This window comes from Aethalodelphis obliquidens, unplaced genomic scaffold (assembly GCF_003676395.1).
Source record: "Aethalodelphis obliquidens isolate GAN/ISIS:26980383/991018 unplaced genomic scaffold, ASM367639v1 scaffold71, whole genome shotgun sequence".
Lineage (NCBI taxonomy): Eukaryota > Metazoa > Chordata > Mammalia > Artiodactyla > Delphinidae > Aethalodelphis > Aethalodelphis obliquidens.
In genome coordinates, this window is record NW_020838015.1 from 9,072,945 (window position 1) to 9,086,180 (window position 13,236).

At 36.8% G+C, this 13,236-nt stretch overlaps 1 protein-coding gene across 2 annotated transcripts in view; it reads left to right on the forward strand.

The window, feature by feature from the left end:
- Positions 1-13,236, forward strand: part of ZNF81 (zinc finger protein 81) — a 65,148-nt gene that overhangs the window by 48,267 nt on the left and 3,645 nt on the right. The gene's annotated exons all lie outside the window — the stretch shown is intronic.

Genomic DNA, 13,236 nt, shown 5'->3' on the forward strand with positions numbered 1-13,236 from the left:
CTGAGACCTTGCTAATAAATTCACTCATTAATTCTAGTGAGTCTTTTTGTAAATTCCTTAAAATTTTCTGTATCCATTGTCATGTCTTTTTATCATTTCCTTTTTAGTCTGCATGCCCTTTATTTTTATTTTATCTTGTTCCCAATCTGAAGGCAAAGTCTTTCAGTCTTTCAGCATTAAGAATATTAGCTGTGGTTTTCCTTAATTAATTTGTGGCAATTTATTTTTATTCCTAGTTTGAAGAGTTTTTAACATGAATGGATATGAGATTTTCAAAATGCTTTTTCTGCATTTATTGATATGAACATTTTATTCTGGTAATGTGATGAATTTCACTGATTTTCAGATGTTAAACTGACCTTGCATTCCCAGGATAAACCTTACTTGATCATGATGTATTATCTTCTTTCATGTATTTCTTGATTCAATTTGCTAGTATTTGGTAAGGGTTTTTATCTCTTATGTTTCTGAGAGATATTAATCTTTAGTTTGGGGGGATTTTTTTCATCTTTGATTTCAGTATCATGTTAATGCTAACCTCATAAAATGAGTTGAAATTCCATGCCTGCTCTGTCTTCTGGAAGAGTTTGTGTAAAATTGCTATATTTGCTAGGATTTTTCAAAGTTCACTCCTCTGTTCGGTGATTTTGTATAAGATTGCTTTAAATTTTATAATTTTTCCTTAAATATATGATAAAATTTACCAGTGAACTCATCTGGGTCTGAAGTTTTCTTTGTGGGATTATCTTTAATTTCAAATTCAGTTTCTTTAATAGATATAGGAATGTTCACATTTTCTATTTCTTCTTGTTTTGATAATTTTTCTTTCAAGGAGTTTGTGCATTTTATCTAAGTTGTCAATATTTGACATTCAGTTGTTTCATAATATTCCTGTATTATCATTTTAATGTCTGTTGTATCTTCAGTAATGTGCCCTCTTTCTCTGAAATTGATAAAATTTCAATTCAACAGGATTACAAAAATATAACTTTGTATGCACTTAATAACATAGCCTCAAAATATATACAGAAAATATGGATTATACTAAAAGGAAAGATAAATACACAATCATAGTTGGAGATTTTGATATGCCTATCTCAGTAATTGATTTTTATCTGTTTACAGACAAAAGAGTCTGTAAAGATGTAGAGGATTTGAACACAATAAACCAGTATGACCTAACTGACGTACATAGGTCACTCCATCCCACAACTGTAGATTACACGTTCTTTTCAAGTGCATGTGGCACACTGACCAAAATAGACCCTATTTTGGGACATAAAGCTAATTGCAACAAATTTCAAAGGATTGAAATCATACATTATATGTTCTCTAGTTACTGTTGAAATAAATCAAAACTCTGAACAGAGAGACAATTAGAACATCCAAATGTTTAGAAAGTAAGCAGCATATATACACATAGCTCATAAGTCAAAGAAAAAACCACAGTGGAATTAGAAAATATTTTGAGCAGAATGATAATGAAGATATGACACATCAGGGCTTCCCTGGTGGTGCAGTGGTTGAGAGTCCGCCTGCCGATGCAGGGGACACGGGTTCGTGCCCCGGTCCGGGAAGATCCCACATGCCACGGAGCGGCTGGGCCCGTGAGCCATGGCCGCTGAGCCTGTGCGTCCAGAGCCTGTGCTCCGCAATGGGAGAGGCCACAACAGTGAGAGGCCCGCGTACCGCAAAAAAAAAAAAAAAAAAAAAAAAAGATATGACACATCAGAACTTGTGGGATGAAGCTGAAGTACCACCCAGATAGGAATTTATTGCTTTATATCAAGATGGTAGAGTAGGAGAATCCTGAGCTCATCTCCTCCCACAAACACACTTAAATTACAGCTACACAGAGAACAACTAACTATCTCCGAGAATGACATGAAGACTAGCAGAACAGATTTTCTACAACTAAGGATATAAAGAAAAGGCCACATTGAGATATGTAGTAGGGGCAGAGACACAGTCTATTCAGAACCCACACACCCAGTATGATGACCCACAAGCAAGAAGGTATCATAACTGCAGAGGTCCCCCTTGAAAAGTGAGGGGTCCAAGCCCCACGTTGCACTCTCCAGCCCAGGATACCTGCACTAGGAAGACAAGTCCCCCAACATCTGGTTTTGAAAACCAGTGGGGCTTACATCTGGGAAAGCTGGACGGCTGTCAGAAACTAAGACTCCACTCTTGAAGGGCTCACATACAGACTTACTCTCTCTGAGTCCCATTGCAGAGGTAGCAGCTTGAAAGTGCCTGGGTTATACGAGAATGAGATTCACTGACTAATTTTAGAGCATGTGCCAGAGGGGCAGGGATCTAGTGGAACTTTCTCTAGGGACAGAAGTGCTAGTGCATTTTTTTTTTACTCTCCTTCCACCTAGCTGGCCTGGTGCTGGCAGGTACCATTTCTGTCACTCTCCCACTCTCCATTAGCCTCACTAACACCATGCACCCAATGTTCCTCTAAGGACCCACCCCACTCCACCCAGTGGGCAGCCTCAGCTGGCACCAGTGCCCCCCCCCAAGTGGGTCCTGCTCCAGGGGGCCATTCCACCCTCCAGCATGCTCACAGCAATCATGGCCCAACCACAACAGGTGAGTACATGCAGCCCACACAGGATACCCCTGGAGCACCTGGTTCTGGTGACCAGGGGGGATTGTATCACTGGATATTAAGAAGATATTATGATGAACTTTATGCTAACAAATTTGATAACTGAGACGAAATGGACACAATCCTAGAAAAACACAAGTTATAAGAAATGTCACAAACAGAAAGAGAAAAATTTTAGTAGTCTTTTTATCTATTAAAGAAGTTTAACCTAGAATTTAAAACCTCTCTCCATTGGTAAATTCTTCCTGTCGTTTAAAGAAATAATACCAGTATCGTACAAGTTCCTTTGGAGAACAACAAAACCAAAAAATAATATTTTCCACCTCATTTGATAGTAAATTGAACTATATTAGAATAAAAAATTACTCTTCTTGCAAAGGTATCATCATGGTCAGAATGGTGGTCACCTCTGGAGGTCAGTAATTGACTGGGAAGGACCACAAGGAAACTTCCTGGGATAATTAAAATATTTTATATTTTCATCTAGGTGGTGGTTACATGGGGTATAATATGAAAAAACTCATGAGTTCTACATTTAACATCTGCATTTTACTGTATAGAAATTATACCTCAATAAATGAAGAATTTCTTATGCAGATCACCTTATGAGCCTGTGAGATTACTCCTTGGAGATATTTATATAGGAATGGTATTGCTTGATCATTGGAGTATACATGCTGTACACAAGTGTGCCCATTTCACCACATCTATGCCAGTACTTGGCATTACCCAGATTTCTTATTTTGTGGCCAATCTAATGGATGTAAAGTGGTATTGTGGGATTTTTTCCCCTTTTTAATATCTGTTATCCATTTGGGTTTCCTCTCCTGTGAATTTCTTGTTCCTATTATTTTATCTTGTCTAACCATATAGTTTTTTTCTATTCTTGACTTGTACCTAATTTGCTCACTTCCTTTTCCATTGAGCCTTTTCCCCCCACTGAGATGCCACTGGCTATGGATGTTGTTTACTGGCTTCTGGATATTTGTTCCCGTAGTAATTAATTCAAAAGATTCTGAACACTTAAGCTTTTTATTTGTATTCTTAGGAGTTCCATATTGGCACCACTAGTTGCTATATTATAACTGGGCTTTAGTACCACACTTACCTACATATTAGACAATTCCCACAGAATATTCTACTTTATTCATCCTTACTTAGTATGTGAGGAATTGGCATTATCATTGCCCAAATCAGGAATCTTCAACATTCCAAACTTTGTCAGATTCTGCTGTTTCTTGTTTCTTCCCTCTTAGCTATCTTCTCCTACTCATTACTCTGCAATTCCTTTTTTTTCTTTTTAAAAGAATACTATTTAGATATCCTCTCATCTTAACTCCTAGTATCATCACCTAGAGCAAGTCTGTATTTTCTTATGCTTGGATTTGCAGATTCCATTCTTGTTTCTAGTTCATCTTAAATACCACTGATAGATTTCATTACCTGAGACACTGCATTTCTCTTTACCATTAGCTTTATGAAGTAAAGCTATTAATATTAAATATTAACTTTTTTGCAGTCCAGATGATTTTATTTTTTAAAATTTATTTTATTGAAGTATAGTTGATTACAACATTGTGTTAATTTATGCTATATAACACAGTGATTGTTATACATATATACTTTTTCATATTCTTGTCTATTATAGTTTATCACAGGATATTGAATATAGTTCCCTGTGTCAATTACTCCATGTTATATAATACATGACCAATAGCTCTTCTCTCAGTGCCACCTACAACATGGCCATTTATTTCCAATAAAAGTTGTATCTGTGCAGTTTCCTTAATTCATGCTTTCCTCAGATTTTCACCTTGTCTTTAATGCCTACCAAATATAAAGTTCGTCTCTGCATCTAGTCTCTTTATTATTTTGTGCTTTGCCTATCTAGGCAATAGACACTTTCGTTTTGTTTCATCTCAGGTTATCGTCTATTACATAAAACTCCCCTTACCTACTCCAAAGTAATTGCTATTTTCCGTTTCTGTTCCCCCAACACTCAGATGCTTCTGCCCCTAGTAATTTTGAAAGTCCCTGAAAATAAGAGCCTGTATCTTATTTTCATTATCCAAATACTAAGCACAAAGAAAATACCAATATTAACTAATCAAATTTGTGGGGGACAAGAATATGAGTATTTTGCTCTATTTCAGAAGGGTTTTTAAAAGTTCTACTGAGAGGAATTCAATGGAACATAGACTGCAATTGGAAAGTAAAGACAGTGGAATCAAATATTTAAAAGTTTACTGTCTATGCATTGTGTTTCTATTTTTAAAACATTATTTATTTTGGCTGCTATTAGTCTATTAAAATGATTAGCAAAATGAATAGCACATAGGGTGTCTGCTTCTGAGGTTCAGAAAAATGTCTCACTAGCAATATGATCAGATTAATTTTCAAAATAAAAGACTCAAACTATTTGATGAAGCATACATACATTTTTAAATGGCACAAAAGAAGATGCTAAGCAGGAATGGAGGAAGAGGATATGAACATGTCATTTTATTTGGGAATAAACTGGACTTTCGTGAGGCATTTTTTTGAGTGGCAAAGAGAATGCCAGCTTGCATGTACAGTTCTTTCTAGACTGATGACTCTCCATTTATGTACTGTTCATTGAATATATGGGCTCAGGAAAGGTGTAGAGAAGCTTTTTATTGCAGGAGCAAATTTTTTACAATGAATATTGGTGCTGGTGATCTAAATATTGTCCAATACAGCAGGGGGTTAGAAGTTAAGTTCTATTTATGTTAGACATTTTATATAAATTTAAGTGTTAAGTAAAGTGAGAAGTGAAGCCACTGCTAAAACCAAGCCTAGGAATCCAGGACTTAATAACTTACAAATAAAGTAAAGCCAAATGTGTGAGAATAAAATGCAACTTAAGAATAAGAGGAGGGGGCTTCCCTAGTTGCGCAGTGGTTGAGAGTCCGCCTGCCGATGCAGGGGACATGGGTTTGTGCCCCGCTCCGGGAAGATCCCACATGCCATGGAGCGGCTGGGCCCGTGAGCCATGGCTGCTGAGCATGCACGTCTGGAACCTGTGCTCTGCAAAGGGAGAGGCCACAAAAGTGAGAGGCCCACATACCACAAAAAAAAAAAGAAAAAAAAAGAATAAGAGTGGGAAGAGGCCTTCAAGATCATGGAGGAGTAAGACGTGGAGATCACCTTCCTCCCCACAAATACATCAGAAGTACATCTACATGTGGAACAACTCCTACAGAACACCTACTGAACGCTGCCAGAAGACCTCAGACTTCCCAAAAGATATATATTATTTTCCTTTTTCCCTTGCAAAAATTCCCTTGCAAGTGTGTATGTGTATGCTTCTTTGTGTGATTTTGACTGTATAGCTTTGCTTTTCCATTTGTCCTAGGGTTCTGTCTGGTTTTTTTTTTTTTTACACTATAGTTTTTAGCACTTGTTATCATTGGTGGATTTGTTTTTTGGTTTGGTTGCTCTCTTCTTTCTTTCTTTTTTTTATTACTTTTTAATTTCTTTTAATTTTTAATAGTTTTTAAAATTTTTTATTTTAATTTAATTTTATTTTTTTCTTTCTTTCTTTCTTTTTTCCTCCCTTTTCTTCTGAGCCATTTGGCTGACAGGGTCTCGGTGCTCCGGCAGGGTGTCAGTCCTGTGCCTCTGAGGTGGGAGAGCCGAGTTCAGGACGTTGGTCCACCAGAGACCTCCCAGCTCCATGTAATATCAAATGGCATAAGCTCTCCCAGAGATCTCCATCTCAATACCAAGACCCAGCTCCACTCAACGACCAGCAAGCTACAGTGCTGGACACCCTATGCCAAACAACTAGCAACACAGGAACACAACCCCACCCATTAGCAGAGAGGCTGCCTAAAATCATAATGTCACAGACACCCGAAAACACACCACCAGACAGGGTCCTGCCCACCAGAAAGACAAGATCCAGCCTCATTCACCAGAACATAAGCACCAGTCCCCTCCACCAGGAAGCCTACACAACCCACTGAACCAACCTTAGCCACTGGGGGCAGACACCAAAAACAACGAACCTGCAGCCTGTGAAAAGGAGACACCAAACACAGTAAGTTAAGCAAATTGAAAAGACAGAGAAACACACAGCAGATGAAGGAGCAAGGTAAAAACCCACCAGACCAAACAAATGAACAGGAAATAGGCAGTCTACCTGAAAAAGAATTGAGTAATGATAGTAACAGTGATTCCAAAATCTTGGAAATAGAATGGAGAAAACACAAAAAACGTTTAACAAGGACCTAGAAGAATTAAAGAGGAAACAGACAATGATGAACAACACAATAAATGAAATTAAAATTTCTCTAGAAGGAATCAATAGCAGAATAACTGAGTCAGAAGAACGGATAAGTGACCTGGAAGATAAAATAGTTGAAATCACTACCACAGAGCAGAATAAAGAAAAAAGAATGAAAAGAATTGAGGACAGTTTCAGAGACCTCTGGGACAACATTAAACACACCAACATTCGAATTATAGGGGGCCCAGAAGAAGAGAAAAAGAAAGGGACGGAGAAAATATTTGAAGAGATTATAGTTGAAAAATTCCCTAATACAGGAAAGGAAATAGTCAATCAATTCCAGGAAGCACAGAGAGTCCCATACAGGATAAATCCAAGGAGAAACACGCCAAGACACATATTAATCAAACTACCAAAAATTAAATACAAAGAAAAAATATTAAAAGCAGCAAGGGAAAAACAACAAATAACATACAAAGGAATCCCCATAAGGTTAACAGCTGATCTTTCAGCAGAAACTCTGCAAGCCAGAAGGGAGTGTCAGAACATGTTAAAGTGATGAAAGGGAAAAACCTACAACCAAGATTACTCTACCCAGCAAGGATCTCATTCAGATTGGATGGAGAAATTAAAACCTTTACAGACAAGCAAAAGCTAAGAGAATTCAGCACCACCAAACCAGCTTTACAAAAAATGCTAAAGGAACTTCTCTAGGCAGGAAACACAAGAGAAGGAAAAGACCTACAATAACAAACCCAAAACAATTAAGAAAATGGGAATAGGAACATACCTATCAATAACTACCTTAAATGTAAATGGATTAAGTGCTCCAACCAAAAGATATACACTGGCTGAATGGATACAAAAACAAGACCCATATATACGCTGTCTACAAGAGACCCACTTCAGACCTAGGGACACATGTAGACTGAAAGTGAGGGGATGGAAAAAGATATTCCATGCAAATGGAAATCAAAAGAAAGCTGGAATAGCAATTCTCATATCAGACAAAATAAACTTTAAAATAAAGACTGTTACTGGAGAGAAAGAAGGACACTACATAATAGTCAAGGGATCAAACCAAGAAGAAGATAGAACAATTGTAAATATTTATGCACCCAACATAGGAGCACCTCAGTACAGAAGGCAAATGCTAACAGCCATAAAAGGAGAAATCGACAGTAACACAATCACAGTAGGGGACTTTAACACCCCACTTTCACCAATGGACAGATCATCCAAAATGAAAATAAATAAGGAAACACAAGCTTTACATGATACATTAAACAAGATGGAGTTAATTGATATTTATAGGACATTCCATCAAAAAACAACAGAATACACTTTCTTCTCAAGTGCTCATGGAACATTCTCCAGGATAGATCGTCTCTTGAGTCACAAACCAAGTCTTGGTAAATTTCAGAAAATTGATATCGTAACAAGTATCTTTTCTGACCACAACACTATGAGATTAGATATCAATTACAGGGAAAAATTCTGCAAAAATTACAAACACATGGAGGCTAAACAATACACTATTAAACAACCACGAGATCACTGAAGAAGTCAAAGAGGAAATCAAAAAAATACCTAGAAACAAATGACAATGAAAACACAACAACCCAAAACCTATGGGATGCAGCAAAAGCAGTTCTAAGAGGGAAGTTTATAGCAATGCAATCCTACCTCAAGAAACAAAAAACATCTCAAATAAACAACCTAACCTTTCACCTAAAGCAATTAGAGAAAGAAGAACAAAAGAACCCCAAAGTTACCAGAAGAAAAGAAATCATAAGGATCAGATCAGAAATAAATGAAAAAGAAAAGAAGGAAACGATAGCAAAGATCAATAAAACTAAAAGCTGGTTCTTTGAGAAGATAAACAAAATTGATAAACTGTTAGCCAGACTCATCAAGGAAGAAAGGGAGAAGACGCAAATCAATAGTCTTGAAAAAGGAGAAGTAACAACTGACACTGCAGAAATACAAAGGATCATGAGAGATTACTACAAGCAACTATATGCCAATAAAATGGACAACCTGGGAAAATGGACAAATTATTAGAAAAGCACAACCTTCTGAGACTGAAGCAGGAAGAAATAGAAAATGTAAACAGACCAATCACAAGCACTGAAATTGACACTGTGATTAAAAATCTTCCAACAAACAAAAGCCCAGGACCAGATGGCTTCACAGGCCAATTCTATCAAACATGTAGAGAAGAGCTAACACCTCACCTTCTCAAACTCTTCCAAAATATAGCAGAGGGAGGAACACTCCCAAACTCATTCTGTGAGGCCACCATCACCCTGATACCAAAACCAGACAAATACGTCACAAAGAAAGAAAACTACAGGCCAATATCACTGATGAACATACATGCAAATATCCTCAACAAAATACTAGCAAACAGAATCCAACAGCACATTAAAAGGATCATACACCATGATCAAGTTGGGTTTGTCCCAGGAATGCAAGGATTCTTCAATATATGCAAATCAATCTATATGATAAAACATATGAACAAATTGAAGGAGAAAAACCATATGACCATCTCAATAGATGCAGTAAAAGCTTCCGACAAAATTCAACACCCATTAATGATAAAAACTCTCCAGAAAGTAGACATAGAGGGAACTTACCTCAACATAATAAAGGCCATATATGACAAATCCACAGCCAACATCGTTCTCAATGGTGAAAACTGAAACCATCTCCACTAAGATCAGGAACAAGACAAGGTTGCCCACTCTCCCCACTGTTATTCAACATAGTTTTGGAAGTTTTAGCCACAGCAATCATAGAAGAAAAAGAAATAAAAGGAATCCAAACTGGAAAAGAAGAAGTAAAGCTGTCACTGTTTGTAGATATGATACTATACATAGAGCATCCTAAAGACTCTACCAGAAAACTACTACAGCTAATCAATGAATTCAGTAAAGTAGCAGGATACAAAATTAATGCACAAAAATCTCTTGCATTCCTATACACTAATGATAAAAAATCTAAAAGAGAAATTAAGGAAACACTCCCATTTACCATTGCAACAAAAAGAATAAAATACTTAGGAATAAATCTACCTAAAGAGACAAAAGACCTGCATGCAGAAAACTATAAGACACTGATGAAAGAAATTAAAGATGATACAAACAGATGGAGAGATATACCATGTTCTCAGATTGGAAGAGTCAACATTGTGAAAATGACTATACTACCCAAAGCAATCAATGCAATCCGTATCAAACTACCAATGGCATTTTTCACAGAACTAGAACAAAAAAATTCACAATGTGTATGACAACACCAAAGACCCCAAATAGCCAAAGCAGTCTTGAGAAAGAAAAACAGAGCTGGAGAAATCAGGCTCCCTGACTTCAGACTATACTAAAAAAGCTACAGTAATCAAGACAGTATGGTACTGGCACAAAAACAGAACGATAGATCAATGGAACAGGATAGAAAGCCCAGAGATAAACCCACACAGATATATGGTCACCTTATCTTTGATAAAGTAGGCAAGAATATACAATGGAGAGAAGACAGCCTCTTCAATAAGTGGTGCTGGGAAAACGGGACAACTACATGTAAAAGAATGAAATTAGAACACTCCCTAACGCCATACACAAAAATAAACTCAAAATGGATTAAAGACCTAAATGTAAGGCCAGACACTATAAAACACTTAGAGGAAAACATAGGCAGAACACTATGACATAAATCACCGCAAGATCTTTTTTGACCCACCTCCTAGAGAAATGGAAATAAAAACAAAAATAAACAACAGAGACCTAATGAAACTTAAAAGCTTTTGCACAGCAAAGAAAACCATAAACAAGACGAAAAGACAACCCTCAGAATGGGAGAAAATATTTGCAAATGAAGCCACTGACAAATGATTAATCTCCAAAATTTACAATCAGCTCATGCAGCTCAATATCAAAAAAACAAACAACCCAATCCAAAAATGGGCAGAAGACCTAAATAGACATTTCTCCAAAGAAGATATACAGATTGCCAACAAACACATGAAAGAATGCTCAACATCATTAATCATTAGAGAAATGCAAATCAAAACTACAATGAGATATCATGTCACACCGGTCAGAATGGCCATCATCAAAAAATCTAGAAACAATAAATGCTGGAGAGGGTGTGGAGAAAAGGGAACCCTCTTGCACTGTTGGTGGGAATGTAAATTGATACAGCCACTATGGAGAACATTATGGAAGTTCCTTAAAAATCTAAAAATAGAACTACCATACAACCCAGCAGTCCCACTACTGGGCATATACCTGAGAAAACCATAATTCAAAAAGAGTCATGTACCACAATGTTCATTGCAGCTGTACTTACAATAGCCAGGACATGGAAGCAACCTGAGTGTCCATCAACAGGTGAATGGTTAAAGAAGATGTGGCAGATATATACAATGGAATATTACTCCACCGTAAAAAGAAACGAAATTGAGTTATTTGCAGTGAGGTGGATGGACCTAGAGTGTGTCATACAGAGTGAAGCAAGTCAGAAAGAGGAAAACAAATACTGTATGCTAACACATATATATGGAATCAAAAAAAAGTGGTTCTGACGAACCTAGGGACAGGACAGGAATAAAGACGCAGACATAGAAAATGGACTTGAGAGAATGGAGTTGAGGATACGGGGAGGGGGAAGGGTAAGCTGAAATGAAGTGAGAGAGTGGCATGGACTTATATATACTACCAAATGTAAAATAAATAGCTGGTGGGAAGTAGCTGCATAGCACAGGGAGGTCAGCTCCATGCTGTGTGACCACCTAGAGGGGTGGGATAGGGAGGGTGGGAGGGAGATGCACAAGGGAGGAGATATGGGGATATATGTATATGTATAGCTCATTCACTTTGTTATAAAGCAGAAACAAACACACCCTTGTAAAGCAATTATACTCCAATAAAGATGTTAAAAATAAAGAATAAGAGGATGAGATTTTATATGGGAGATGTGTTCAGAGTACAGTATCAAAATGACTAACAGGGGAAAACTGGATTTGATGATTCAGAGCATTCTCCGTATCTAAAAACTCTTGCTGGTAAGATAGTGTGTAATTCTTCATTTTACAATTATTATTGAGATTCGCATATGTCTCATGAACTATACTGGTAATGGAACAATCTGTGATTCCCACTCTGGGCAAGAATAGTATAATAATTGTGTTAAAGATAATTCACAGTAGTAAAGAGAGCATTAGATACAGTGACTTAAATACAGAATTTTATTTCTCTCTTATATAAAGTCTCTAATATCACAGGCCTTTGGAAAACCTAGTTGCTCCTGCTTATTTATGAATCCAGGTTCCTTCCACTACTCAACTCCACTGTCTCTTGGATTCTTTGTGGCATCTGCATGTTTGAATCCATGTTGCTGTCACGTCCAGGTTTTAGTAAGCAAGAGGGTAGAAGAAGGTATAGAGAAAACATGCCTACTGTTTCAATGCTCTGGTTTGAAGGTAGCACCCGTTTTTTTCTCTCACATTCTGTTTAGAACATTGTCACATGGCCACACCAATTTTCAAACGAGGTTGAGAAATGTTATATGACTGGGCAGCCATATGGCTGGCTACTACTCTGTTATTGCAAAAGAATGATGAAACAGATTCTAGTGGGCAGCTTTCAGTCTACCACAGTTGGTTTGTCATCCCTCTGATTTTGTACTTCTTGTTAAATATATATAATTTTTGTTCCAAGAAAACAATAACACCTGGATGGAGAGTTGGAGTATAGACATCCATTTATTGTTTGTATAGGTCAAGATGGCTGTGATCACAATATTTTTCCTATAGGCATGAATAAATTAATTTTTTCAGTTTTATTGAGATATAATTGACATACAGCATTGTATAAATTTAAAGTGTACAGCATAATGACTGGACATATATATATTGTGAAATGATTGCCACAGTAAGTTTAGTTAACATCCATATCATATAGATACAAAAAAGAGAAATAGAAAATTTTTCCTCGTGATGAGAACTTTTAGGATCTACTCTCTTAGCAAATTAAACTGTTTTTTATCACCTTAATTTGATATTGTTGCTAATAAGCAAGAATCAGTGAGATAAGTGAGGATTTAGAATTGAAAGCTAATGAGGACTTAGACTCTGAGTCACCCCTTCAAGCCAAGCTAATGAGGACTTAGACTCTGAGTCACCCCTTCAAGCCTAGGCTCTCCACAGAAATTTCCCCTTTAAACCCTTGTCTGTTTAATCTTCTCTTCACCCTACTTGATATCCCCTACCAAAATAGAGCTAGATTGCTTAGCTGAACTCCAATCTCCAATACTGAATATATATATATATATATATATATATATATATATATATATATATATA